General features: G+C 40.5%; 2 non-coding genes across 2 annotated transcripts; one reads left to right on the top strand and one right to left on the bottom strand.

Moving 5' to 3' along the window:
- The first annotated feature begins 391 nt into the window (after positions 1-391).
- Positions 392-498, top strand: LOC142449493 (U6 spliceosomal RNA). The gene has a single exon (XR_012784653.1). It is a non-coding gene; the product is annotated as a U6 spliceosomal RNA (small nuclear RNA).
- A 10356-nt stretch (positions 499-10854) lies between these two features.
- Positions 10855-10997, bottom strand: LOC142449704 (small nucleolar RNA SNORA48). Its single transcript, XR_012784823.1, has one exon. It is a non-coding gene; the product is annotated as a small nucleolar RNA SNORA48 (small nucleolar RNA).
- Positions 10998-26906: the final 15909 nt, after the last annotated feature.

The following is a 26906-nucleotide window of genomic DNA, read 5'->3' as shown; positions in this document are numbered from 1 at the left end:
ATAATTTACATTTGCTACAATGGTGGTGTTATTATTTTTCCTAGGGACAGGTCCTACTACTACCCCATCCATGGAATAGGTCCCAGCCTTTCTTGTTTTCTTCTGGATTCTAAGAACTGGGAAAGCATGTTACACATGGGACAATCATAGCTACTAAAGGAAATGAATGTTGGGTTCTTGAGTTGAAGCAGTAATTCTACCCTCCGAGTTAGCCTATGCCTGAGAGTCATCTTAAAGAGCCTGTGTTGCATATGGCTTCCACTTGCAAAGTCTCTGAGTCCATTAGCACCAGTTGTAGTCTTAAAGATGCCCGGATCAACACAACTTCCCATGGGGTTGGAAAGCACACACACATGCACTTACACTGAGAGGGCCTTAAAAAGTTCATGGAGAGCTCGCTTCGGCAGCACATATACTAAAATTGGCACGATACAGAGAAGATTAACATGGCCCCTGCGCAAGGATGACATGCAAATTCGTGAAATGTTCCATAAAGAAAAAAAATGTTCATGAAATTAAAATGTGAGGGATTTTCCCATGAACGTTTGAAGACCTTTGTATATATGTATAAATAAATAAATGAATGAGTGTTAGAGATATCTGAGTGACGTATCTGCTTTACTTTTTAAAAGTTTGTCATTCTTTAAAAATTAAATTGTTTGAATATCTCCATATATATTTTAGTTGATGTAACATTTTCTAGAAAATTCTCAATGTAGCCAACTTCTATGTGAACTAAATTGTGTGAAAACCAGTGTTACTGGGACTATTCTGCTATAGATAATAAATTGGTGCTTAAAAACTCAATTATCCTCTTTAAGGACCAAAATTTATATTTAAATTTTATTCTATTCTGTTCATTTATATGATTTAAATACTAGACTAAATATAATATTTACTCCCTAATATTTCTTTACATAGAATATTTTATTTTATAATTTAAAGTTTTATACGAATACTTTAAGAAACAGAGAGCTTATAAAGAAAAGAAGCAATACAACCATACACTAACCTACCATTCTACTACCTAACCTACTAATCTCTTAACCAACCTTCCTAACCTACTAATCTCTTAACCAACCTTCCTAACCTACTAATCTCTTAACCAACCTTCCTAACCTACTAATCTTTTAACCAACCTTCCTAACCTACTAATCTCTTAACCAACCTTCCTAACCTACTAATCTCTTAACCAACCTTCCTAACCTACTAATCTCTTAACCAACCTTCCTAACCTACTAATCTCTTAACCAACCTTCCTAACCTACTAATCTTTTAACCATCCTACCTAACCTACTAATCTCTTAACCAACCTTCCTAACCTACTAATCTCTTAACCAACCTTCCTAACCTACTAATCTCTTAACCAACCTTCCTAACCTACTAATCTCTTAACCAACCTTCCTAACCTACTAATCTCTTAACCAACCTTCCTAACCTACTAATCTCTTCTGCCATTTGTGTTCCCAAGAGGCTCTTTTTCTTAAGAATAGTAACTTTGTTGCTTTTATTTACATGATTAATACCCATTATTAAAAGTTACAAGTGATAAAGAAAAGTATATTAATATATCTCCATAATTCCTACAGAAACAAAATAACCATTAGTGACATTGGTGTATGTTATTTCAGGTCTCTTTGTAATAATACAGATTAAAAATGTATGTGTGGGTGGATAGATAATAAGATACATTTTGGACAAAAGTTTGAAAAAATTAACAGATTGTTTAAAAGTTTACTTGAATTTTTTTAGTTTACTTGAATTTAACAAAACAAAAAAATCCCCGAAATTACAAGATGCTGGTGAACTTTAAAAATGATAGTTAAGGAAAAAATAATAAAACATCATAGATCATTGAATGGTTAAACATTGTGCTTTTTTGCCTCTTTTTCTTATCATCTGAGTGTGACTTAGTTTTCAGAGCCGATTATCAGTTTTACATTCAATGAGTCGTACAAACTTTGCTTCAATGTATCCATTGCGATGAACATCACAGACTTCACTTCCTCCCTTTGTTTCCCATTTCCATTTCTCTCGTTCTAATTTACCCTCTTCTGATCTTTTCTTTAATTAAATATTGTATTAATTAGGTGGGGGATTACATTTCAGATTTTGTATTTAACAGTTTAAACTTTTTATCAAGCCTCCAAATAGCTTACCCTATCCTGCCCTTTGATTTCTCTTCTTGTGGTTTACTATCCTCCCTTCTCCAAAATTAATATCTAGCCTATTGCTTCATCTCTCTTGCTTGGCTTCTCCAGCTCTTGGTAATTACCAAAGTGCATTCCTTTCACTAATAAAGTATTTTTTAATAAATATTTTTACGTTGTGAATTAGGTAGGGGTTTACCTTTCCTACCATCAATTTTGTGTTCCACGATTTAAGTCACCATACCCTACCTCTTTTGATTTCTCTTTTCCCTCTGGTGGGTTATAAAACCCCTCAACCCATTTAATACCTGGCAAACCATTTCATCTTTGCTCATTTCCTCGCTCTCCCTCCGTAACCTCCAAAGTCTGTGCCCTGTAGATGAAAGTCTGTATCTTGATTTCTTTTCCTTTTATCAGTGGTTTCATAAAATATTTGTGATTTTGTGATTGAGTCCATCCATATTTTCGCTCAGTCCATCCATAACATGAAGTACTAACTGGCTTCATCATTGTGTTTAATAGTGTGTGGTGTTCTATCTATTGTGTGTCTGTGCCAAAGTTGCTTTAGCCATTCTTCTACGTAGGAACATGAGTAGTTTCCCGCTTCCTGCTGTAGTAGCCAGTGCTGTGATGGACATGCGAGTGCGCATTGTGAAGCGCTGTACCTGGGCTATCATCCTTGCGGAAACTAACACGCCCCACACCCGTGGGCTTGTTAGCATTCAGAGACAAGCCGTGGGAGCGTGCGCACGAGCGCGCAGCAACAGCCACCGCGGAAAAGAATTAAGCTACAGTTTTATGAAAGCATTGAGTCAACTCAAAAGAAGCGAGGCTTTCTTTTCATGAGGCTACTTTCATGAGTTGAGAAGGGACATTTGTCTAGGGGGATGTTTCTAGCTTTTAAGTGGCACTTTCAAAGGCGAAAGGGTTGCTGCTCTGCCGATGGACATGCAACTTTATAATGATTAATTAATTTCATCTGTCTTTGGGTCTCCTACATCCTTTCTTTCAGTTTTATCTGGGCTGGTACTCGAGGCCACCATGTCTCAGAATTATGTTCGAGTACAGTCGTGTGCCAGGATTTTCAAGAGGCTGGCTTCAGTGTTTACCAAGCCAGCAATCCCAGAGTCCTTTGTTCATGACTCATTTCACTTATCCAAAATCTCTTCCCTTATAATTTGACCTTAGTTTCTCATTTCTTTAAATAATTCAGTTGGGATCTGGTTCAGAATTACACTTTATTTACAGATTACTTTGGATCATGTTAATATTTGGACAATATTAAATATTCCTATTCATGAACTTACTATTTCCTTCCACTTATGTATTTCTTGTAGTAATAATGTTCTGTATTTTTCTTTTAAAGGACGTTACCCCCTCAAGTTAGTTTTTATTTTAATTCTTCCTATTGTAAATGGCAGTATTTTCTTGATTTCTTTTTCAGCCTCGTGGAGTGGACTGTTTGGGGGGAGGTGGGCAGTTTTCCAAGTGACCGGGGTCCTGAGTCATGGAGTGGGGCGGGTGGCCGGGCACAGGATAGAACATTGGACACTCGCTTCATGAGCACTCTTATACCTTCCTCCTCTTTTATTCTGCTCCCACAGTGTCTGAAATATGGAGACTCCAGTTTACTAACTTCAAGTTGTTTTTCAAGAATGCATGCGACTTGATATTTCTTTTGTGTTGACTTTTATCTGGTTGTTATACAGGAATTCATTTTTGTGTATATCTCAGCAGCCATTTTGAAGACCAGAAATCTTCATTGACTTCTTGCCTGCAGAACTTCTGCTGAGCTATCTGAGCTTATTCTTCTTAGTCTTTCTTTGTAGGTGACCATCTGTTTCTTCCTGGCTGCTCTCGAGGGTCTCGCCTTGTCTTTGATATTTGAAAGCTTCACTATGAGATGTTGTGAGGTTTTTTTGGGAGTCAATTTTATTTGAGGTTCTGTCAGTTTCTTGAATAATTTTCTCCTCTGTTTTGCTATTAGGGAAGTTTTATTTAAGGATTTCTGATAGTATTTTCTCAGTGGATTTTTTTTCTCTCTTCCTGTTTTGAGTACCAATGAGATGTCAGTTGTTCCTCTGGACAATGTCGCCCAGAACTCTTGGCAGATCTTCAGATTCCTGTGCTCTTTTTTTGTTGGTTGTTCCTCTTGTTGATTGTAGTTGAGGGATTTGTCTTCAAGATCACCAATCCAGCCTTCCACTGAGTTGTACTGTTCTCTGCTCTTTTAAAGCATTATCTAGTTCTCTTATCTTATTATTAATCTCTTGGATTTCTATTTTTTAAGGTTTTTATTACTCCCCCCAATCATTCTCCTGATCTCTTTCTTTATCTATTTGAAGTCTCCGAGGATCATTCCTCTGAATTATTTTTCTGGCAATTCTAGAGCATTTTCTATTTCAGAAAATATGGTTAATGCTCACTTGTTTTTCTGCATGCCATCCTTGGATATTTTGTGTGTGGAGGGGAGAGGCCACAGAGCCTTGAGCACTCCCTAGTAGCTGTGCCCCTTCCTCCTCTTTCTCCAAGCAGTGCGCTTTTGAGAGTCTTTTAGATTATCTATGGTTCAGAAGTTGGAAATAGTTTAAACTTATTGTTTTGTACATTTGGTTGCTTTTGTCACTTTTAGCAATGATCACATATATATGTATAGCTTTTCATTTATTGAGATTTGCTTCATGACATAGTCATCTATTTGTATTTTAAATCTAAGCACATCTACATTTTTTTTTAGTTTCAGACTTCAATATATTTGCTGCTCACCACCATACGTTTTACCATCCCATCTCTATACTTGATTTGTGTTTATAGAGTCTCTGGTTAGTGGATTTTATTGTTTAATAGTTTTGTTAGATTTATAATTTCTTTCCACTTGTCTCACATGTTCTTTTGTCTTGCACCTGTCTTTTATTGACACTAAATTGGCTGTAGGTGATATTGCAGGTCATGCCTTCTTTCCTGATGAATATGTAAACACCCTGGCATTGAATATTGCTGCTGTACAGTGTGCAGCAGTTTTTCAGTTTCTCCATGTAGCATTCTTGTGTTTGGATGTAATTATTATTGTTATTTTTTATCTCATCGGTAGATTCATTTTAGGAGGCACTGCGAGGCATTCTGTCAGGCCCGTAGAGATTTACAGGTTTGGAAACCCACAGGAACAGTCCTACTCTGGCCTACAAGATCACTATGAGCCAGATATTCCTTGATGTCAATGAGCTTGGTTTGGTAGTTAGTTAGTTTTTTGTTTTGTTTTCTGCCTTTTTGATCAGCAAATTAAGCTCTGCATTGAAAATGAATTTTTGTACTATTTTAGTACTTTCAAAATTGACATTTAATTTTATTTCCAACTATGCTTTTGTTGGGTGATCATGCCCTCCACTCTTATATATGCTTTGTGAGTAGGAGTGCTATTATAGGCTATGCAATACTGACACTTTTATTCATTACTATTCATTACAAAGCGCTTCCTTAAAATAAATAAATGAAACAAAGCGCTTCCTTAAAATAAATAAATAGAACAAAGTGCTTCCTTGATGTTTTAAAATTATCTTTCTTATACTATTCTGATCTGGTTTCATACATGCAATGCAGTTTTACTGTACTTTCTATGACAGTAGTATGTGAAAATATTAATATTTAATTAAAATTTAATATAAAATACATTTAGATATTCCACTCATTAAACAAATTCAGTTTGGTTATTATTGTTATTTTAACTTGTTAATCTTTTTACCAAGATTTGAACTTTTAAAAATTGTCTAGGAAAGCTGACAGTGAGGGGGTAGGAACAGGCTGCTATTGGCTGTCTGACATCAGTTTAATAATAGCCTGGTGGGTTGTTGTTGATTTCAGCTTAATAATATATTTGAGATTTTGTAGATGGACAGCCTGAGTAATCTCCCCATCTCTGAAGTGAAGAGGGCTTTTTGGTAATTCACCAGAAACTACCCTATGCGCTCAATATACTTTAGTAGCCAGATTGACCATTTCTTTAGCGACTAGTTCTCTAATTTGTGTGCTGACAACTAGATGTAGAGTCACTATATCTAGTTGCCCTGATAAGAGTGATATAAAATGAAATTTGCCGGCACAGCGCTTACCTGGTTAGAATTTTACTTAATATTCTCTTTCCCTTCTCCCTCATCTCTCTGTACTCTGAATTTCAACTTGGATCCTTTTAGATTTGTACGCTGCTCTGATTCTCTGTTAGCATGATGTCCGTCTTTTTATTTCTCATAGCATATATTTCCAGGCTCATCCACGTTAGAGCATGTCTGGGAATTTAATTTATATTTATGACTGAATGATATTCCACTATGGTGTATACAGTTTTCCCTCAGTATTATGGGGGATTGGTTCCAGGACCACCTGCTGACACCAAAATCTACATAGATGATAGATTTACAAAGGCTTAATGGTTTAATAGAAAATGGGGAGGCTACACAATTTAAAATAAAAAAAGGTATGTGCCCATGTGGTATACATTCAATATACCATATACATTCAATTCGTATGCTGAGAAGATATTACTAATAAGTCAACTATATGGAAAAGAATGTTTTTGCATCTTTTATTCCTCATGAAGCTGTCGTTGCTGTCAACCACAGTGTGACTGGTTCATTCTTTCTTCCCTAAACCTGTAAAAGCCTGTTTGTCCAGGCAAATGAAGGGGCGTCACCTGCCGCAGAATGTCTGCAGCACCCAAGCGAGAGCGAGGTCCTTTTCCCTTTGGGGTCCTGAGGGCTCAGAGGGGCAGTTGGTGTGGGGTATATTTCTATCCCGTTTCCTTTTCGTAGCTTTCATTATTTTCAGAACCATTGGAGCTATCAGCTAGGGCGTGGCCAACTTACTCCCTCATTTCTAAATCTACATCGAAAGCCTGTGGGTTTGGGCAGAAGAAGGAAACACCCCACTGCACTGCCGATGAGGAGGGCGAAGGGAGGGCTAGAGCAGCCTTGCTTCCCCAGGAGTCCCAAGTATCCGTAGGAGAGTTGTTATGAGTTGACTGGGGCTAGAACCTGTGAGGGAGTGGAACATTTCCCTTTTCTTTTTATAGCCTTTACTACTCAGCCAGGGTGTGGTCAGCTCACCCTCTTTCACAGCTGACTGCTGTCTCTTGCCTGAGGCGAACAGAACAGATCTGCAGAACTTCATGGAAGGGTCACCAACTCTACATCCCCCCCTCCATTCCCTGCCCCCCCACGAGTTCTCTGAGGTCAAAGCCCTCCAAAATAGTGCCAAAGGAACTTCAACCACGTGCCTCTCTTTGTTATTTGAGAGTAGGAGGGGAACCCATCCAAACAGCACTGCGTTTTTCTTTTTGTGTTGTTATTTTTATTCTCCCATACTGGACAGAGTCAATTATCCCCACACAATTTAGCTGCACTCCCACCCAGAACAGCTACATCAAGATGTTGTGGAGACAGCAGACACTATTAGTCCATTCAAAGAAGCAGTAAAAGCTGGTGCAAACAATGGACCAACGCACAGAGTGAAAGAGCCTTCCTGAGGGATAAATGGCATTGGAACCATCAGAGAAGAAATAACACGCTATAAAACTATTTTTTTCCAAAAAGAAAAGACATTCTGAAGAATGATGCTTAGGTACTTTCAAGAGATAAAGGGAAAGATTGAGAAAACTATGGAGGAAACAGAAACATTAGAAAGTTTACAATAATAAACAGGCATCCAGAAGATTAACCCAAAACTTTGCTAATGGAATTAATCAACACTTTAAAGGAGCACAGCAGTAGAATTAAGCAATGGAAAGCTGAATTAGAGCATTTGAAGACAAATCTCTCAACTCTGTCTGAGAGGAACAATCAACAAAATGAGCACAAAATTCTGATGAAAACTCAAGAATTAATATGGGACACTATCAAGAGCAACAACTTACATCTCATTGGTTTTCAAGATCAGGAAAAACAAAAATCTTTATAGAAAATAATACAAGAACTGATGGAAGAACATTCCCTGATACTGTCAAAGAGAAAATTACCACAACATATCATAGTCAAGTTTTCCAGTATCTAGACAAGGAGAGAATCCTTAAAGTAGTTAAGGAGAAAAGAGGACAAAGAGTAACTAATAAGAATAAACTTGGGTTTTTCAGCAGAAAGCATGCAGGCAAGAAGGCAATAGACTGACAAATATAGTATGCTCAAAAGAAAAAGAGTGCCAACCAAGAAGCTTGTAGTCACCAATGTTATCCCTGAAATATGAGGACAAAATAAAGATATCCCCAGATAGGGTACATTAAATAAATCTGTAAAAATAAGATCAGTTGTATAAAAATTACTAAGGGGAATTTTTTGGACAAAGAATCAAAAGATACTGCCCTTCATAGAAACTCAATAAGGACACAAAGGAACTAGACAACACCATTAATCACCCTGACCTCCTACACATATAAAAACACTTATCCTAACAACAGCATTATATATTTTTTCTAGTGCACATGAAACATTCTTTAGAATACACTATATTTTTCACAAAGCATGCTCTATAAGTTAAAACCTATTGAGCTATTAAAAACCATCTTCTCAAACTACCCTCACCTCACTGCCTTCAAGTCAATGCTGGCACATGGTGACCCTATAGGACCAAGAGAAACAACCCTTGTGAGTTTCTAAGATGGTAACCCTTTATGGGAGTAGAAAGCCTCATCTTTCCCCTGAGGAGGGGTTGTGTTTTCAAATTGCTTGTCCTTGGGATAATGTCAATACTACTGAAAGCAGTCCATATACACAATGCAGTTCTGATCCAGATCCCAGCAGCATTCTTTAAATAAAGTGAAAAGTGAATCACCAGTGTTATATGGACAGGAACAACAGCAAGGATAAGCAAAGCGATACATAATAAGAATACATTTCACAACCTTTTACTCCTGATTTTAAAACCTATTACACAGTCACAGTAGTCGAAAGAGTAGGCTTGACCCAATTGTAGATATAGACCATTGGAACAGAATAGAGAACCCAGAAATAAATCCATCTACCTACAGGCAACTGATCTTCAACAAAGAGCCGAAATACATCAAATGAGGAAGGGATAGTCCCTTCAGCAAACAGTAGACAGAACTGAATTTCCATTTGGAGAAGAATGAAACAATACCTCCCCCTATATATAAAAATTTACTCAAGATAGATTAAATATTTAAAGTCGAATCCTAAAACTATAAAGATCATCTGTAAGAAAATGGGGACAAACTGAAGGGATTATAAACATACTCTCCAACATAACTAAATACACACACAGACACATAGCAGAAGACAAAATAGATGATTGAGGCCTTCTAAAAATAAGACATTGGGAGATTTCATCCAAAGAGTAAAAGAGAATCTACTCTAGGCAAAGAAATTTGGCAATGCTATCATGGACAAGGGAATAATCTCTAAAGTCTGAGGAAACTGCAACAACTCAACAAGTAAAGGATGAATAATTCAATTAAAAAATGAGTAGTCAATTTACCAAAGAAGGCATTTAGGCAGCCAACAAACATAATACACAACAAACATAGTCACTAGCCATTAGAGAGTCGTAAATACTAGCTGAAATAAGGTATCATTTTACACCAGCATTGACTGTAAACTTCAAGGAAACAGAAAAGAATAAATTCTGAAGAGCGTTCAGAGAGGTTGAAACTCTCATACACTGCTGGTCGGACTTTAAAACCGTGCAACCACTGTGGAAAGCAGTATGGTGCTACCTCAAACCACTGGGAATGTACACGTACAGATAAGAACTCTGGACATGTGGAATCCAGGACAGATACACCCCTCAGGAACAATAACGGGAGTAGCTATACCATGATGGTAAGGGAAAGGTAGGGGGAGATAGGGGACACCAGCCGTGGTGATTGATACATAACCCACCCTCCCTCATCTCCTGACAGAGAGGAACAGCAGAAACGTAGGTGAAGGGAGACAGCGGACGGTGTGAGATATAAAAATAACAATAATTTATCAAGGGTTCAAGAAGGTGGGTGGGTGGGGGAAGGAGGGAAAAAAGAGGAGCTGATACCAAAGGCTCAGGTAGAAAGAAAATGTTTGAAAATGATGATGGCAACAAATGTACAAATGTGCTCGACACGACTGATGTATGGATTGCTATAAGAGTGGTAAGAGGCCCTAATAAAATGATTTGTAAAAATAAAATAAAATTTTAAATACAAAATTAGTAATCTGAAATGAAACCCCCCCACCTAATTTCCAATAAAAAATTTTGAAATAAGATTGGAGGGAGGCCTATTAATAATCTGTGTTGAAAATGACATAACCTGAAAAGAAAAGACTACAGCTTTTAATATGTAGGTTTGCCGCTGCATATTAAGGAAACAAACTTCCTTGCAACTGTAGCTAAAAAGAGGAAAACTGAGTTTTCATTGAAGCAGAAGTAAAAAAGAAAAAAACAAATGACACAGTGCAGGTACTGCTGCAGTTACTGTGCATAGACTGGAGTGAGTCGCTCTGCATGCAAGGCCCAGACCACCCACGCCATCGCCTTGTTCAGCACCCAGGAGCATGGCCATCCCCACTCGGGAGGGGGACATCGAGCCCCTCAATACCACTGTTTAATTCTAAAATCCACTGTTCACATAAGTAATTGTGTATATAGCCGGTTACCGTAGTTGATCCTATATGTTTCAGAGTAGAACTAAATTCTCTAGGGTGTTTAATGGTGGTGATCTTTTATTTTTTTATGTGTCCGAGGCATGAAACAGCTCTGGCCACGATCTAGGCATCAAGCTAGAATGAACAAAGGGCTGCCAGTCTGCTCTGCCCCTGACTGATATAAGAGCACCACCACCAATCAGGTGTCTCTTTGCCCAGGTGGTGATCTTTTAGAAGCAGGTCAGCACTCCTTTCCTCTGAAGTGTCTCTGGGTGGATTTGACCTACCAACATTTTTATCAGTAGTCAAACACTTCAGTGTTTGCACAACCCAGGGTCTGTTATACTGAGCAGCTGAGACCCTATTTGAGCAGCTTTTAGCATTTGTAACTAGAAGTATCAAGACTGGATCATACAAGCTTACATGCCCTGTTCATTCTGGAGTTTCCTACTCTTCTGACGCCCCTCATCCAGAGGGAAAAGACTTTGCACTTTAAGCATCTTCCCAACGTTCCTTTGTTTATGCCTCTGTGGGGACACATGCAAAAATCGTGAGGTCAATTGCTGATTTGCATTAGAAAGAAACCATTGCTCTAGGTTTTCTTTTCTTTTTTAACTTTTAGCGTGTTTGCATTTAATTGTGTTGCTGTTGAGAATATACAAAAAGACACACCAATTCAGTTTCCACGTGCACCATTTAATGGCAAAGTCTTATGGCTCCATCAAGTTTGGAGTCTATACGCATTTACAATTCTGCCCTGCATTTTCTCCTTTTGATTAGGATTCTTCTTTAGAATCCTTGATTAAAATGTTCACTAAAGATAGCCTGACACCATCTAGTTCTCCGGTCTGATGGCAAAGGGAGCAATTGTTCAGGAAGGCAAGAAGTCACACATTTCCTATCCACCTTCCAGTCCCGACTCTCCTTCCTTTGCTGCTCCAGCAAAAATAGACCCATTGTTGCACCTTAGGTGGCGCTTTGCGAGTTTTAAGGTTCCAGCACTACACACCAAGCTATTAGGTGGAAGAGAGGCACTAAACATGTTCTTAGGCCAGTGAACTGGGTTTCCCAGGCAACTATGCTCCTAACCCTCCAAACCAAGAAACCAAATCCCAGGAGGTTTTTGATTGTACAGAATTAGCTTCAGCACCTGCTCTTGATTTATTTATTGCCCTTGAGGTGAGACTGTATCTATCACACATCTTTTGTCGCTTCACTTTTTTATAGGTGTTTAACTTATAGACAGTAATTGCAGTCATCAGTTGTGTAACCATACCCTTAACCAATGTGGTTTCACCATCGCTGTTAGCCCTCCTTCCCTTCCCTTTCATCCCCGGTAATCCTGATAAGCTTTGTTTTATACTCTAAAAAATGAAATGAAATGATATGAAGCATCGAGCAGATCTGCGATACAAGATGTCTTTAAAGTGTTGAAGAGAATTTTAAAAGCAAGAATATCACTTTGAAGACTAAGGTGCACCCGACCCAAGCAATGGTGTTTTCAATCACCTCATGTGCATGTGAAAGTTGGACAATGAATAAGGAAGGCCAAATAAAAGTTGATGCATTTTAATGATCGTATTAGCAAGAATATTGAAAGTACCGTGGACTGCCAGAACAAACCAATTTGTCTCGAAAGGAGTACAGCAAGAATGCTCCCTAGAGAGGACATCTCGACTTCATCTCCCGCACCGTACCTCTGGCATGTTGGGAGGAGAGACCAGTCACGGGAAAAGGCTATCACGCCCTGGTAAAGTGGGCCAGTGAAAGTAAAGAAGCCCCTCCATTAGATGAAGTGACATGGGGCTACAACAATGGACTCAAACACAGCCGCGGTTCGCGTAGCACCTGCAGCTCTGCTCTCAGTCAAAACTGACCAGATGCACCTGACAACTGTGCACAAGGAGAGACAGCGGAGGAGACAGGCAGCAGTTAAATCATTGCTGTATAACCAAAAAGTAAATTAAAATCGAGACAAAATGTGGTCAGTGTCTTTTAAAAAAAGCGCTGGAGATTATGAGAGAGACAGAAATGCATACAAGATTTGGATGACGGCTTGCGGGGTCAGTAGATGGAAGTGAGATGGGTGGAAAGTAGATTTTGACACCGGGGGCCAGGACGGTGTTTATCCTGAGATTAAAGCAAGGTACATTATATATTCTTAGCAGAGAGATTTCTGCTCAGTTGTGTCTTTGAAGAATTCACTTAGCCACAGAATGGAGAGAACACATGGGAGGGAACAAGCTGGGAATGCTTGCATTTAGAGTTGTCTGAGTTAAGTCATGGGCTACAGTTCTCAAACACGAGTTGATCTTTGGGCCCCTACCCAGTCTTTTGATTCTGCAGGTCTGGATGGGTCCCTGAGAATCTTCATTTGTTCTAAGTCCCCACGTCTTACTGATTTTACTGATCTGGAGACTGTACATTGAAACCTAGTCTAAGGGAACAAGAAGGGGACAGCAGGAATGGCATGGAAGTTCCTGAGCTTGTATTTGGGTGTGCTGAGTAACCGGCGCCTTTGTAGAGCCATCAGAAAATGAACTTTCAAGGCTTTCATTAGGGTACATGGGTGGGTTCAAATACTGGATTTACCACCTACTAGCTATGTCTGAAGATCACGGATTACAGCCTTCAGTGTGGATTACAACTCCATGTAAAGAAAACCCAAACCCTCACAACTGGACCAGTAGAGGAAAGATTGAAGTTGTCAAGGGTTTCATCTTGCTTGGATCTAAAAATCAGTGCTCATGGATAAATCTGCTGCATAAGAGCTCTTTAAAGTGTAGAAAACAAGGATGTTACTCTCAGGATTAAGATACACCTGACCCAAACCATGATATTTTCAATCAACTCAGATGCATGTGAAAGTTGGAAATTGAATTAGGAAGACCAAAGAAGAATCTATGTATTTGAATTATGATACTGGCGAAGAATATTGAAAATGCCATGGGTTGCCAAAAGAACAAACAAATCCACCTTGGAAGAAGTACAGCCAGAATGCTCTTTAGAGGCAAATATGTCAAGACTTCATCTCATGTACTTTGAACATGTTTTCAGAAGAGATCAGTTCCTGGAGGAGGGCATGTTTGGTACAATTGAGGGACAATGACAAAGGAGAAGGCCTTGAACAAGATGGACTGACACAGTGGCTGCAGCGGTGGGCTCAAGCATAGAAAATTTGTGAGGGTAGTGCACAACTGTGCCATGTTTTCTTGTGCATGGAGCTGCAACAAGTCAGCACTGACTGGATGGCACCCGACAACACGAGTTCATTGACTTTTCTTCCTGAGCCTCAATTTTCAGGTTTTTGAATTGGAGATAACCATAGTAAATACTTTAGAGATAGGGTAGAGATGAGTACAAAACATGCTTCTAGTAAGTATGAAGGAACTCCTACTGGTTGCTATCTTTGTTATCTTTCTATAGGCCCGCACTAATGGTGTATATCTACTCTCTTAGCAGCTCAAGTTCACCATCTGTAGAAAAATAATGCTGTATTTTCAGAAAGCTGTCATTTTCTGAAGGAGCCCTAGTGGTATTGGGGTTTAGGCTTTGACCTGCAACTACAAAGTGTGCAGTTGAAGCCCACAGGCTACAGCTCAGGAGAAAGATGAGGCTGGCTGCTTGCATAAAGATCCACGGTCTCTAAGGTCACCAAGTGTCAGGACTGACCAGATGGAAGTTGGGTTTTGGTTTGGTCCTTCTCACAAGTGTGAGGTATAAATTGACTACTAAAGTTTTTCTCAAAATACACCCACCCCTCGTGAGTCGCATGTGTTTTCAAGAGGATTGCTCTTTAGCATTTCCAGTGAGGTTTCATGGCTTCTTGTAGTAGCTAGCTTGAGCTTCTGCAGTTTTTGCCCATGTGTGAAGATGTTACAGACTGGGCATGAGAAATGCGAGAGCCTGCTGGGGACACAGAGCGTGAGAATGTTTAGAAGAGACTTGAATACTGTCTCTAGTCTGAACGTGAAGAGTCTGAACTGATCATAGGCCCTCTGTAAGCTGTGTCTGCTCCTGGAATTGGCTGTATGTCCAAGACTCTGGGAAGTGGAGCAAAGTTAGCTGATGCTTGGCTCCAACCCTGCACCCTACACCTGGATGACCTCTTCCTGACTTGACCAACACCTGGCTCTGAATTAGCATCTTGCTTAATTGGTTCAGTCTTCTGGTTGAATTTGATACCTTCTGTGCAGTCACCAAGGAGCCCTGGTGGCATTTTTACATAAGCATTGGGCTATACCTGCAACACCAGCAATTAAAATATGCCAGCCACTTTGCAGGAAACCCAGGAGGCTAACTACCCCTGTGAAGATGGACAGCCTCGGAAACCCTTCGTGGCTCGTTACGCATTGGAAACCATTTGCTGTGCCCCCAACCCATGAATCAGTGGGTGTCTGCCTGCTGCTGTGATACTGGCCAGCATCCAGGCGCTTCTAGGTGAAGGTAAACTAGGAAGAAAGGCCTTCTCATGTACTTCTGACAATTGACCAATGAAATCCTAATCTGCAACCCATCGGGGGTCTGGCAAAGAACCAGCAACATTTCCTTCCATTATACTTGGGATCACTTGGAGTTGTGGCAAATTTGAGAACAGTTAGCAATAGCAATATCTTTTAAAAGTATAAGACAATCAGACATTTTAAAAAACATTTTATTAGGGGCTCATACAACTCTTATCACAATCCATACATACATCAATTGTGTAGCGCACATCCGTACATTCTTTGCCCTCATAATTTTCAAAGCATTTGCTCTCCACTTAAGTCCTTTGCATCAGGTCCTTACCCCCCCCCCCCCACTTCCAGCTCCCCCCTCCCTCATGAGCCCTTGATAATTTATAAATTATTATTTTGTCATATCTTGCCCTGTCCAACGTCTCCCTTCACCCCCTTTTCTGTTGTCTGTCCCCCAGGGAGGAGGTCACATATAGATCTTTGTAATCGGTTCTGATCAGACATTTTTATAGTTCTTACATAGCTACTTAATCAAAGTTTATTTGAGTTCGAGTTCTTGGGAAAGCTCTTGATTTTTATCTGGTAAAGGGCTAAGAGGCACAGCCACACCCATTGACATGCTGTCAAAACGGTGTTCACTGTGGTGGCATATGGTTCTCATGTTGCTTAATTTTAAATTTGCAATGAAAAGAAGCCTCACTGTGCCTGGGGATCAACTTCTGCTTTTCTGTGTTGTTCTTCATGCTGCATGCTTCGTGGGAAAGACCCACTTCCCTAGTTGTAGGCACCCTCTAGCATCAGGAAATCCCCCAGCTGAGGGATGCGCACCCCCAGCTTCACCTCTTTCCTTTACAAGGCTCTCTCTTTCTCTGTGTAGGTGTGTCTTTCCACACTCCATATTCTCTGAACTTTTACTCTAGACTTGTGTTTAAATCTAAGGAAAGAGGTTAAAGTTGTGGGAATCAAGAATAGTCAGCAATGCCAGTGAGCATTTATAGAAAGGAATATTTATGTTCGTGCATGTGTGCATATTCTTTTCTTTGAAGCCAGCAGCCTTACTCTGAACACGTGTAGCATTTGAGCTGTGGATGGGAACCTGGGTGACACATGGCAGTGCACTATCATAGTAATTCCCTGTCGTTGCTATACAGAGAAACCATGTTTCTCCCCTTCATGTAACATTTGCAAGTTTACGAAAGGTTTATGAAAGATAGAGTTATGAAATCTGGGGAGTACTTCACAGTTATGAATTCTCCACAACTATCTTTTCATTGACAAGAAAAACTAGGTAGTGGTGAGTTTTTATTGCATTAAACCTTATGAAAAGTTTTTTAAACCCAAGCTCGGTTTGGACTTTTTATAGAAAGCATGTTGGTCGGGTGCCCTATACAGGTGTGTTAATGACACAAAGGGATGAAACATTAAAGGACTTCCTGAAGGCTGACAGCATCCCTAAGGAACCCAAGGACCAGATGGGAGGAGCCAGGTCTGCTCTGGGAGGCCATTGCCCATCACTGTCACCTGACCCGTGGATTTTCATTCGCTTTGTTCTTCGAGGAGGAGGATGCCATGGGCATTTGTGTGGCGTGGTGCTGGGGAAAGCTCTATAATGTTGCTGCCAGTTCTTCCATTTGCTTGGCTCGTATAGAGAGAAGTAGTTTTAAGTGGGAGTTCTCCTATCATTTTGTTGTTTCTATTGTTCCGTCAGAGGAGAATGGCTTTCAGAACACGACTGCACTTAACCTTAGCTGCCACTGAGTCAGCTGATTGTCAGAAGATTGCAGGCCTTTCCTCCTAGTCTTTCTTAATCGGGAAGCACCGATGATACCTGTTCAGCATCGTAGCAACACAATAAGCCTCTACTGACAGATTGGTAAAGGCTGCAGGGAGGTGTTTTGACTGGGAATTGAATGCGGCTCTCCATCATGAAAGACAAGAGAGAATCCTACCACTGGTCCACTTAAGAAGCACTTGTTGGTAGGTGATAATAACTCAGCTCCAGCTCATCCCAGCCCTATGTAACACAGAATGAAACACTGCCGGACAAGCCCCGTGTCCTTCTTCAGGCAGTGCTCTCCAGATAACTTGTCCAAAGTACATGAGACAAATTCTCACCGCCCTCGGTTCTAAGGATCATTATGGCTGTATGACACAGACCCGTCTGACAATCCATGATACATTCAATATTCTTCGCCAATACCATAGTTCAAATGCATCATTTCTTCTCTGGTCTACCTGGGGATTTTTTGCCCAGTTTCTACGTGCATATGAAGCAGTTGAAAATACCATGGCTTTGGTCAGGCCCACCTTAGTCATTGAAATGCGATCTTTGCTGTTTAAATAGGTTTTGTGCATCAGCCTTTCTCACTTTCACATGTTGCTTGGTTCTTCATTGCTGCTTCCATAAACATTGATTAGGAACCCCAGTAAAATGAAATATTTGACAAATTTAATCCCCATTCCATGTATTATGATGTCAACTACTGAGCTAGTTGTGAGAATTCTTTTGTTTTTTTGATATGGCACGGTAATTCATATAGAAGGCTGTGGGTAGTCTTCTTGGCATTCAGCATGCTGGGTTCTATCATTGCTCATCTCGGGTTGTTTAGGAGCCTGCCTCCAACCCTGAATTCTTTTTCACATAGTCCAGCTTCTTGGATCCTTTGTTCAGCATTCAGATTGAACATGTATGGTTGAAGGATTCCATCCTAACACACACCTTTCCTGATTTTAAAGTATCCACTTGTTCTATTCTGCTGACAACCTGTTGGTCAGGCTTCTAAGGAACACAATTAAGTATTCTGGAATCCCCATGTTTTGCAATGATATTCACAGTTTGTTATGATTCATACAGTCAAATGCCTTTGCATTGTCAATAATAATACAGGTAAGCATCTTTTTGATGTTCTCTGCTTTAAGCCAAGATCTATCTGATATCAGAAATGATCTCCCTCCTTCTCTGTCCTCTCCTGAATCTAGCTTAAATTTTTGGCAGCCCTTAGTTGACGTACTGCCATAACTCTTTTAAATTATCTTTATGAAAATTTTGCTTGAATATGATATTAATGACATTATTCAATAATTTCCATATTCTCTTGGGTCACTTTTCTTTAAAATGTGTATAAATATGGACCTCTTCCAAACTTCTTGGCATAGTTTAGTGACTGTTTTCCAATTCTTTACCAGCTTGTTGAAACATTTCAATTGATATTCTGTCAATTCTGACCCACCGTTTTTAGCTAATGCCTTCACCACAGCTTGGAACTTCTTCCTTCAATACCATCAGTTGTTGATCATATGCTACCTCTTGAAATGGTTGAGTGTCAGCCAGTTCTATTGTGTTTGGTACAATGACTCTGTATTCCTTCCATATATGTGTGTGTGTGTGTGCTTTCTGCATCTTTCAATATTTTTACCCATTAATCCTTCACTGTTAAAACTCAAAGCTTGAATTTTTATTCAGTACTTTTGTTTTGATAGATGCTGATCATGCTCTTTCCTTTTGGTTTTTTAACTCTTGGTCTTTGCACATTCCATTATAATGCTGTATTTGTCTTCTAGAACTTTTGAAATTTTCTATTCAGGTTTTTAACTTCATTTAACCCATTTGCTCTATCAACTCCACATTCAAAGCCAAGTAACAGAGTCCCTCCTGACATCCATGTTGATTTTTTCCTTTACTGTCTTTTTACTGTCCTTTTGCTTTCTTCATGTATGATCTTCTTGATGTCACAACTCATCTGATCTTCCATCATTAGTCTTCAGTGCATCCACTCTGTTCTGGAGATGCTGACTAAATTCAAGGTGGGATGTAATAAAAAGATTGTATTTCAGCTCTCATGGACTTGTTTTAGTTTCTTCATCTGAACGTGTATGTAAGCAATCGATGGCCAGTTTCACAGATTGCCCAAACTTTGTTGTGACTTATCCATTGCCTCTTCCCACAGTTGTAGTTAATTTGATTCCAGCGTATCACATTTCAAGAAGTACCGGTAGATAATTGCTGTTAGAAAAAGGCGTTTGCAATGAAAAGATCTTTGGTCTTGCAAAATTCTGTCATGCAACGTCCAGCCTTGTTTCCATCACTAAGGCTGTATTTCCCATTACTGAAACTTCGTCTTTGTTTCCAACACCAGTAATTATTAGTGGATCTTGACTGCATGTTTGATTCATTTCACACTGAAGATGTTTGCTGAATTCATCAATTTCATCATTAGCTTTAGTAGTTGGTGCACAACTTTGAAAAGTAGCTGTATTGTTGGTCTTCCTTGTGGTTGTATAGCTACTGTCTTATCACATATATCATTGTACTTCACGAAAGATCCTGAAATGTTCGTTTTGATGATGAATATGCTGTCATTCATCTGGAATTGTCATTCCTGACAGAGTAAATCATATCATTTTCCAATTCAAAATTTCTCATACCAGTCTATTTCATTCCATTTTGATTTTGACAAGTTCTAATTTTCCTAGATTTATACTTTGTACATTCATGTTCTAATTATTGAGGAATGTTTACAGCTGCTTCTTCTCATTTCGAGTCATGATTCATCAGTAAGTCAAGTTCCCAATATATTTACTCCATCCACATAATTAAGGTCAGTCCTTACTTTGAGGTGACAGATCTTCTCCAGTTGTATCTTGGATGTTTTCCAGCCTGAAGCACTCAGATTCTGGTATTATATCAGTGTTAGCTGAAGGTTCCTGTGTTAAGTACATAATTTCATGTCAGCTTGATAAATAGAGTGAAGGGGTGGAGTTTAGCCTGTCCATCAGGTCATAGCTTGATGATGCTTCCTTGTGGTCATGTCCATCTCATTAGGAAGATCCTGGAAACTTCTTCTCTGTCTTTGTCTTCCCCTTCCTGCTGTTGAGTCACTCAGAGAGCTGCTGGAACCACACTAGTGAACTGCCAGAGTCCTGTGATGCTTCTACCACCATCAGTTCCACAAGGTTTTGCACCTACCAGCCTGTGATCTTCCTGCATTCTGCATCATTGTGTGTGACTAGTGAGTCTGAAGAGGGATTTCTGGTCTAGTATCAGACTTATGGACTTGATCTGTACTGGGCTGGGATGTTTTCTTTTTATAATTCATTTTATCAGGGGCTCATACATTCTTTTCACAATCCATACAAACATCATTTGTGTCCAGCACATTCATACATATGTTGCCATCACCATTCTCAAAACACCTGCTTTGGACTTGAGCCCTTGGTATCAGCTCCTCATTTCCCCCCTCTATCCGCGCTACCCCCTCCTCCTGAACCCTTGATAATTTATAAATTGTTATTATTTTATCATGTATTACACTATCCAACATCTCCCTCACCCACTTCTCCTCTGTCCGTCCCCCAGGGAGGAGGTTATAAGTAGACCTTGTCATCTGTTCCTCCTTTCTCCCTTACCTTCCCTCCACCCTCCCAATATCACCACTCTCACCACTGATCCTGAGGGATTCATCTGTCCTGAATTCCCTGTATTTCCAGTTCCTACCTGTGCCAGTGTACATCCTCCGGTCCAGCCGGATATGTAAGGTAGAATTGGGATCATGGTAGTGTGTGGTAGGGTGAGGAAGCATTTAAGAACTAGAGGAAAATTATATATTTCATTGTTGCTACACTGCACTCTGACTGACTGTCTCCTCCCTGTAGTCCTTCTGTGAGAGGATGTCCCATTTCCCCAAGATGGGCCCTGGGTCCCCACTCTGTATTCTCCCTCATTCATAATGCTATGATTTTTTTGGTCTTTTGTCTTTGATACCTGATCCCTTCCATGCCTAGTCATCTCACAGGCTAGTGTGCTTCTTCCATGTGGGCTTTGTTATTTCTCAGTTAGATGGCCCCTTGTTTATCTTCCAGCCTATGGGACCCCAGATTCTATATATTTTGACAGCTGGGCACCATCAGCTTTCTTCACCGTATTTGCCTATGTCCCTGCTTTGTCTTCAGTGTTCATGTCGGGGTAGGCTGGTGTGCTTCTTCCATGTGGGCTTTCTTGTTTCTTAGCTAGTAGGCCGCCTGATTGTCTTCAAGCCTTTAAGATGCTACATCATTTAATAGCTGGGCACCATCAGCTTTCTTCACCATTTTTGACTTATGCACGGGGATTTTTTTTATAAACAATTACTTCTTAATGTATAACTCTTTCCTATACATATACGAGTGTCCCTGGGTTTGTTTCTCTAGTCAACCTGGCTTAACACATTATGGTACCAGGATGGGGTACTAGAGAGACAAATCATAAAGATGGAGAGTGGATGTTTGTTTGACCTCTGCTGCATGATAGTGTTTCTTCTTTGACTAGACATAGCCACACTGTTTACTTGATGATTTTCTGGAAAAAACATGGAAAGTTAAAGTTTTGATTCTAGTCTTTGGTTATTCCTTTTTGAAATGGCAAAAATGAATGTGATAAATGTAAATTTTAATCTCAGGGGATGAAATGGCCCTTGAAGTTTGAGGCCATGCTGCTTAGTCAAAATGGCTGACAGAAGCCCCATCCTGGCTTGATGCAGTCAGAGGCCGAAGGCCATCTTACTTATGAATGGGGTAGTTTAGATAAAGATTGAATTTGACTGTCTTAAATATGTGGTTGACACCTGGCTCTAGTAGGCTTATACTGATTTCTTCTGCCTATTGTTATTGATATAATGATTGATAGAAATAATTATTAGAAATGATGAAAACAGAAAGTTTGTAAACTCTCTGTCTTCAGCCAACAATTCAAATCATTAAATGGAGTAGGACAAGCCTACAAAGAATATGCTCAAAATATAAGCTCCACCCAATGTCTTGCCTTCTCAGTACATTTGCATTTGAAGAGACTTGACTATGGGTCTGTTGACAGACTGAAGGGTAAACAGGAACCCTTTGGCTTTGTGCATTTTGAACTAGAGGTTTGTGTCTAAAGCTGGAAAAGTTTGGAGCCATGAAGAAATTCTCTTCTTTAGTACTGAGTGCTAAAGGACGCCTGCAGGCAGCCTAGGTGGCTCATAGGTGACCACAGGAATCCACTTGTTGAGTGAAAGTGGAAGAAAAGCAGCAATAAAGAGACGGGTTGAGTCTGGCCACTGACATCTATGGACTTGGTTCACAGGGACTAGTGGAGAGGACGAGAGTGGATTGGCTGGTCTGAAGTTCATGACCTAGCCCAAGGGGACTAGGGTTGTTGAGAGTTTGTGATGGGGTCTAACCCGCCTTAACACCGGCCCAGTATATTTACTCCATCCACAAAGTTAAAGGTCCATCCTTACTTTGAGATGACACCTCTTCTCCAGTTGTATCTTGAGTGCTTTCCAGCCCGAAGTGCTTATTTTCTGGTACTTTATCAGACAGTGGTTTTCTATTCATACGCTTTCCATTGGCCAATCACTCCTTCTTTGTAGTCTGGATGCTCCACTGAAGCCTGGTCACCATAGTCGATCCTGCTGATATGTGAAGTACCAGTGTCATAGCGTCTAGCACCACAGCAACATGCAGTCCACCTCTGTAAGACAAACTGACAGATGAGTGGGAGTGGGATACAGATGTTTATTGTGCTCCCGGGACCCCCCTTTGTTCAGTGGGAAGTGACCACCCAGTTTCCACCCACTTCCTGATGCCGTACCTCCAGAGCTGCTAGAGGCTAACATAGTCAACTCACTCGGTAGAAATATCCTTTGGGGAGTGAAAGACAAGAATTCACAGAGGTTTCAAATCTTAGCAGTAACAGCTGTCATCAAGTTGACTTGGATGCATGCAACACCGTGTGTGTTAGAGTACAGCCGCTCCATGGAATTTTCATGACAGTGACCTCTGAAACTAGTCACTATTTCTGCCATCTGAGGTACCCGTGAGTGGATTTGAACTGTCAACCTTTTGGTTAGTATCCCAAGGATTAACCATTTGCTCTACCCAAGGATTTATAGAAATATCCTTTGAGGAGCAAAATGCTGGATTATAGCAGCGTCTTAAATATAAGTGTACCTAAATTGACCAGGAAAGCTCATGGGAGTATAGATCCAGCCATCTAGAAATTCACATTTTCTGGGCTCAAGATAGGGGACCAGGAGTCTTAATTTTTGGAGACCTTAAGGTGAGTCAGAGGCTCTGAGAACACTGCATCATGTTTTTCTACAGCTCTCGCCAAGAAATGTAATACTCAAGTGACTGTTTTGTCACATGAAGAGGGAAGAAGAGGTATAGTGAGCAGAGACCCTTAAATGGACTGGAAGGAATATGGAGTATGCCAACCCGGCACTTCTCGCTCCCTTCTTTCCCACAGGTCACTTCCCTCTGTGCCGTGTGAAGCATGAAAATAATCTCCGTATTGTTGTTGCCATTAGGTGCAATAGAACGAGTTCCAACCCATAGTAACCCTGTGCACAACAGAACAAAGCACTGGCTGGTCCTATGCCATCCTCACAATTGTTCCTAAGCTTGGATCCCATCATTGCGGCCATTGTGTAGTTCCATCTTGTTGAAGGCCTTCCTCTCTTCTGTTGCCTCACAACTTTACCAAGCACTATGTCCTTCTCCAGGGACTGGCCTCTCTCCTGACAACATATCCAAAGGATGTAAGAGCAAGTCTATTAGCTGAGATAAGTTAGTCTTTATGTGTTTTCTGTACTTTCAAGTTATTGAAATCACAGGAAAATAATTAAAATTTGAAGGTCTGAATAATCTTTCCAAGTGTAAGAACCATCCCCTCTATTTCTAAATGTTAGTTAAAAGTCTGCTCTTCAGACTTTGATTTACTATTTCTGAAGTTTCTTTCAGTGTTCCAATAAATTCCTTGGGTCCTCCCGCAATGGTTCTGAGTAGCCGAGCTCATGGTTCTCCCTGAGATCGATTGTCTGCGCACAGTGCCGCCAGCTGGGCAGGGCTCAGGAAGACTACAGGTTAGATCTCGCCGAGTACCCTTCCAAAGAGCAGGACCATGTCTGCTAATGAAGTCATTCTGAGGCCACGTATTTCCCTTTCGATGGCGAGATGTTGCTGCAAAAGGCAACGTCCAGTCTTTGCACCCGAAATGAGGTCGATGACACTGTAGCTTGTAGAGACTGGTGGTGCCCACAGTGGTCTTCTGTGTATCTTCTCTTGCTCTGTCCAGCGTGGCATTCCTGTATTTCTTTTGCTTTGTCCCTTTTCCAGAATTCAAGTATGCAGTCAGTAACTGACCCAGCAAGACCAGCTGTTCCTCTGGGTTGGACTATCCTACATTCTATAAACCAACACTATAATTACCAACAAAATTTATACTTTTACCAATTGCTTAATTTTCTCAGCTTCAAGCTGCAATGGAAATTCCTACGCACATTTTCCCAGGGTGGTTTTGCACTGAGGTGACTTTGTAGCCTTGAGAATAAAACATGTATTTTTGTTCCTTTCTGCTTTTGTTCCCTTAGCAGATTTCATAGCATACCTTGCAGGAGCCGTGAGCTGTATATTCAACATGGCTTTTGCAGTCACTGTCTCTAACTCTCACCAAATGACCTTTCCCTGCGTGGGTCCAGTAAGAAGGTGGGAGAAGGTACTGACAGGACTCACTTCTTAGTGATTTTGAGCAGGAGTCCCTGGAGTACTGTCCCGCTGTGTATAAATGAGTCCTCTGAGTAGCAGGAGGAGGGATCTCATTCCCAGAAAGAGCCAGGAGTATCCGCGAGATCTCTGTGCATTGAGCCTCCTGGATGCAGATGACAGCTACACTATCAGAGGAGCAGCAGCAGAACTGAGTCAGAGCGTTGGACAGAGGTGATGGACGTCCCAAACCAGAAAGCAAGTAAAACTGAGTGCTTTGGTTCAGGGGGCTGGCTTACCGAGTTGGAGCCTCTGAGCACTTAATTGGCGAAGCTGGACTGGCTGGTCCATGGAAGTGAAACTGAGTGCTTTCAGGTTTAGGCTTCTAGCGGAGTAGTATGCCTTTTGGAACTTTATGAGCAGACTTGATAGAACTTTGTTACATGTGCTGATAGACACTTCATTCCTGAGCACTTCTCACTGGTATTACAACTTGTTATCTCCTTAATAAGCCCTTTAATCATGATTTATCTGTGAGTTCTATGAAGCCATTACAATGGATATTAGAATCCAGAGAACTAAAATGGAGAATGTAGATTAAGACAGCACAACAATTTTCTTCTGCCACTGTCACTTTAGTTTCTAATTTATGGCCTAAGGATGTAAAAAGAAGCCCCCTCTAATTGCCAGGCACTCCAGGAAATCTTCATTACTGAGAGACCAAGGGGATCCACTTGAGCGGGTGGCAATATCTGCAAGGAGCCATTGTTCAGTGGGTCTTAAGAAAGGCAGAGTTCTTGAATCAAAGCAAGCAACTTTGAAACTAGGCAGAAAAGGTAATAAAAGTGAATTATAAATACATAGTCCTCTTTCGAGCAATTGTCAGGCTGAAAAACAAATGAACATTGATTTAGGGAACTGGAGTAATGCATCTAAGAATACATCTTATCTGTGTTATTGTTAGTTACTATGCATTTGGCTCTGATTCACGACAAGTTTATGTATAATAGAATAAAATGTCTGGTCCTGCATCCTCCTCCTGATCTTGATCCTGATTTGCGCTCATTCTTGTGGCTTTTGTATCAGTCTATCTTACTGAGGTTTTCTCTTGCTTTTGATGATCTTTTACTAACATAATGCCCTTTCTAACAAGTGGTTCTTCCAGATGATGTATCCAAAGTAAGCAAGCGGAAGTCACACAATGCTTATCACCGAGAACAGTATTAGCTGTCTTTCTTCTAAAATTGATTTGTTCATTCTCTGGCAATCCATAGTATATTCATAAATACCACTACTCCAAGGTATTAAGTCTTCTGTATGCATTTTTCATTCCTCACCTTTCATGTGTTTATGAGGCGCTTGAAAGGACCATGGGCTGAGTAAGATCTTGAAAACTTTAAGCAAGGAGTTTGCAGCACATCTCTCCAATGCAACATCTGATTTATCTGTTATCTGATTTATTTAACACTGCTTCCATGACTGTTGATTTTTAATCTATCTATCCAGAATGCAATCCTTCGCAATTGCAGCTTATTCATTATTCAACTAAACTGTATTGACCCGGTTGTGAGGATGCTCACTTTCTTTGCAATCAAGTGTGATCTAGACTGAAGCCCATAGTCCTTGTCCACAGTCAGCAAATGCTTCAAAGAATCCATCAAGTCAGCAAGCAACGTGCACCAACTCAGAGAGTCAAACATCATCCTCTTCATCCTGTTGGATTCTGGCTAACTCAGTCCTATCCATTCCAAGTGGGGCCAGCGCAGGTCTTAACAAACCTGGCAGTTTCACACGTTTCTCTTTGGGGGCAGGCCAATGAAGCAGGACGACGAAGTGCTTCAGAACACTGCCCCCATTCACATCTTCTCCTCAATTTTAGCTGCCTGGACCTGGGTCATTCTATAGGCTTGGGTCTGCACAAATCTTTAAACTTCAAAACCACGCACGTCACTGACCAGACCCAACCAATCTCTCCATTGCTGTGGTTCCTCTACTTCCACTCAGCAAGTGAAGCCACGTGGTCATCTGGTGCGCACCCTAGGCTGTGCGCAGGCTCCACCTAACCGTTAGTCCTGGGGAAAGAGGTTCTCTGGGGGTCACTCCCTTTCCGGCTCACATGCACCCAGACGCAAACTGCTTGCTCAAAATTTGAAATGCCAGACACACTTTTTTTTCCTTCAGTC

This window comes from Tenrec ecaudatus, chromosome 5 (assembly GCF_050624435.1).
Source record: "Tenrec ecaudatus isolate mTenEca1 chromosome 5, mTenEca1.hap1, whole genome shotgun sequence".
NCBI lineage: Eukaryota > Metazoa > Chordata > Mammalia > Afrosoricida > Tenrecidae > Tenrec > Tenrec ecaudatus.
This window is presented reverse-complemented; position numbering and strand designations above follow the sequence as displayed.